Below are 3899 nucleotides of genomic sequence, written 5' to 3'. Positions count from 1 at the left end.
AAGTAAAGCTTTCACACCCAGGACTTGCCTGTTCCATCTTCGTGCAATACTCAGGGGGGAAATCTTCCTAATTACTGGGCGTAAGTCACGTTAAGCAGACTTTCTGGAGAAGGCCGGGCTGCAGGTCTTTGGACAGTGGGCCACCGATTAGGTCCTCGGGGTTAGTCCCCCAAGAGAGATCCTGACGTAGCCCTACGTTGGGGATTGCTGTGACCCGGACAGGTGTGCTGTCTAAGGAGAGACTCGATTCACCTGTGAGGACAGGTACAGAGAGCATAGGGAACACCTTCCTGCCGCCATTTTGTCGTGGAGCTTGGCAGGCAGCTGGGGGTTTGCCTTCCCCTGGGGATTTGAATGAAAGTGCACCTTGGGGTTGTCCTTGGTGGTGAACTGGTGGCCACAGGTAGAGCGCACGAAGGGTCTCTCTCCAGTATGGGAGCAGAGGTGGACCAGTAAGGAGCTATCAGTCCAAAACCTTGCTTCAGGGCTTACGCTTGTTCCTGCAGAGGGCGGCCTCATCTTTGGGTTTGACATCCTCTGGGGGCACGTTGGGTGGCTTCCCTTTCCCTTTCTTGGATGGGGCTGACACCACAGTGGAGAAGGGGCTCTGAGGGGTCAAAGCACCTGGCCGGTAGCTTGGGAGCACCCTTGACCTGTCTGGCCTCAGGGCGAAGGGCACCAGCCCTGGGGACACAGAGCTGGTGGTGGAAGGGATGTTTGCATGAGGTGGCTGGGCTTGTTTCAAGATGTCCAGAGACAGACCTTGGCCTCCAGCTTCCTGGCTGAGCAAAGCCATGGCCACAGAAACCTGCTGGGACACCTGGCCGCCTGAGGTCTTCAGGGTGTCAGCTCCCCGACGTGGGAGTGGAGGGGGTGGGAGGCTCACATGTTCACCTGGCCTCGGATCTGCTCAGCGAGCTGGATCTGCTGTAGCTGCTGCTGCTGCAGACACGGGATCTGCTCCAGGCCCCACGGGATGCTGTTGGCACCAGGCAGGGGGGTGGAAATCATGTCCACGCTCCGCTGACTCACCGCCACCTCGGTGCCCTGTCATGCTTGAAGAGTGACGTTAGTATTGGCCACTTTGCCTTTGGGTAAATAGCCTAAGTCCTGGGGTGTGGGAGGCAGGGCAGTCTCGGTCTTTAAGTAAAGGACAGACCCCGTCCCTGGCTCCTCCTTCATGGCCCCTGATCTGCTGCCAGCCTCCCGGTGACTGTCTTTCTGCCTGGACGGTGTGGCTGGTGGCTCAGCATAGCCCAGTGAAGTCTTCTGAAGGCACCGCCCTTCACTGTTGTTCACGATGGGACAGGTGGATGTTTAGTGCCATTTTTCTTATGTTCCAAGAACTCAGAGAAGCTGAAGAACTCTCCACAACATTTTTCACAGACGTGAGGCTCTTCCCCACCAGTCTCTTTACTGTTGCTCAGTCGCCATTCATGTCATCACCAGTCCTTCCCCCACCCGCCCTGTGCCACTGGGGCCACATCTGCAAACTCCAGGGTGGCTGCTCACCCTGGTCCTCCTTGGAGTTGATGTTAGAGTTTTGCCTGCTTGTCCCATGACACGGTGCATGCATTGTGGCATCAGGAGAACAGCGGCTCTTTTCCCACTCCTAGGAGTCCAGCATTTCGTCAAACAAAAACCATCTTATACATATGCTTCCTGCTCCTCTTGCTCCTGTTCCAAGGCCAGGCCCAGAGCAGCCAGGGAGCTCCCATAGTGCTGGCAGCTGCCTGGATCATGAGGCCCCAGAGGGTGATTCCGCACCACCCCAGCTCACTGCCCCTTCTCTGAGCATCTGGCCACACCTCCTCTGCCTGCCTCCAGCCACACAAAGGGTGGAGTTGGTGTTCGGGTCAGGGCTGCTGCTGGACAGTCTCTTCTCTTCAGCTCTGGTCAGCATCTCAGATTCAGCTCTGGGCCCCACACTTTATTTTGTTTTATTATTATTGTTTTTAATCCTCACCTGAGGATATGTTTTTATTGATTTTTAGAGAGAGAGGAAAGGAAAGACAGAGAGACAGAAAGAGAGAGAAACATCAATTGGTTGCCTCCCGTATGCACCCCGATGGGAGATGGAACCTGCAGCCTAGGTATGTGCCCAGACCAGAGTCCTACCTGCCCTACCTACCTTTTGGTGTAGAGCAGCGGTTCTCAACCTGTGGGTCGCGACGCCTTTGGCGGTTGAACGACCCTTTCACAGGGGTCACCTAAGACCATCCTGCATATCAGATATTTACATTACGATTCATAACAGTAGCAACATTACAGTTATGAAGTAGCAACGAAAATAATTTTATGGTTGGGTCACAACATGAGGAACTGTATTTAAAGGGCCAGAAGGTTGAGAACCACTGGTGTAGAGGATGACACTCCAACCAACTGAGCCACCTGGCCAGGGCCACACTTTATATTACTATTGTGTTTTTATACCCTTTATTATTATACTAGCAATACATATTTGTTAATAGAAATCAGAAAATACAGATAAACAAAAGAAGAAGAAAAAATCATGCCAACCCTTTTTTAACTTCTTGGGATCTACCCTTACCTCTGCATATTTATTTTTCATTTTCACAGAAAAGGGATCTGACTGTATGCATTATTTTTCACTTAAAATAATTCTGAAATCTTTTACGTTGTACCAAATATACTTCTGGAACATCATTTCCAACAGCTACATAGTATTCCAATGGGCACTGAAATGCAGCCAACCATCCCTACTAATGGGCATTTAGGGGTTTCTAATTTTTTTTATATATTATTAAACTGAACAGCATGAAATTTCTGACATTTGGCTATTCTTGACCTAAGAAATGGCCATTTCATATGGTTTGACCTAATGTAAATAACAACATGATGAATATCATTAAGACTCAACTTTGCACATTTTTTTCAATGACTTAATTGCATTCCTAGAATGTCTGAGTCCAAAGGGATGCATGCTTTTAAGCAGACCTACACTTTATTACGCTGACCTCAGGCGTGTGTCCCAGGCAGACCAAGAGAACAGAGGGATGGCATGGAGCGGTTTTAGGCTGTAGGGTATCCTGCAAAGAGGCCTGGCTTGGCCTCAGATGGTGGGGCAGAAGTCCCAGCTGCTCCCCTCACTAAGGTGGGACCCCGGGCCGCACAGAGGTGGGACTTACTCTGGAGAGCAGTCAGCAGGGTTTTCATAATGGGACAACTGTGCTTTGTCTCAGAGTTATTGGTGGTCTGGCCTAGGCTTGGGCATTCTGAACCCTGTCTGACTTCCATCACCCTTTGCAACGCTGCCTGAGCTTCGGAGCCGGAGAAACCCCCTTCTCCCGGGAAAGGTGACTCACAATTAAACGACTCACAATTGCCTCCGTGGTTTTGAACATTTAAGAATGCGACTTGGCATTGAGGGTGGACCCAGGCCCGGCTGTGGAGGGAAGTTCTGACGGATTCTGTGGCGGCAGACCTCCCAAACCATTGAAGCATGCAGGCTGAATTTTAAAAATAATTGTCCTTTTTAATGATGTAAAACATGTCATCTAGATTAAAAAAATAAACACTTTATTACTTCCCCAGTCCTTTCTTCCGCCCTCCCAGGGCCAGATGGGGATTGCGTGAATATTTCTGGCGTATTTCACATATTTAATAACGCCCTTGGAGGTTCTTCCAGATCTGATGAAAATGTGGGATTGAACTCTACCCATGGACTGTTCACAGAAGGAGAGCTGGTGGTGAGTGAGTGAGTGAGTGTGTGTGCTGGGGGTGGGGATGCATTCTATTTTGGAAGCAGCTGGGTCTACAAGTCAAAAGGCCTGTACTTTTTATCTTGAGCAACAAAGGACATTGTTTCTCTGTCCCCGCCCCCACGCACACCCATGCCGTTTGCGGGATGGGGAGAGAAAGGGAGAAAAAAAGAAATC

General features: G+C 50.3%; 1 pseudogene; it reads right to left on the bottom strand.

Annotated features, from left to right (window-relative positions):
- Positions 1-231: 231 nt before the first annotated feature.
- Positions 232-1422, bottom strand: LOC102430255 (annotated as a pseudogene).
- Positions 1423-3899: the final 2477 nt, after the last annotated feature.

This window comes from Myotis lucifugus, unplaced genomic scaffold, assembly GCF_000147115.1.
Source record: "Myotis lucifugus unplaced genomic scaffold, Myoluc2.0 scaffold_424, whole genome shotgun sequence".
In the NCBI taxonomy this organism is placed as follows: domain Eukaryota; kingdom Metazoa; phylum Chordata; class Mammalia; order Chiroptera; family Vespertilionidae; genus Myotis; species Myotis lucifugus.
This window is presented reverse-complemented; position numbering and strand designations above follow the sequence as displayed.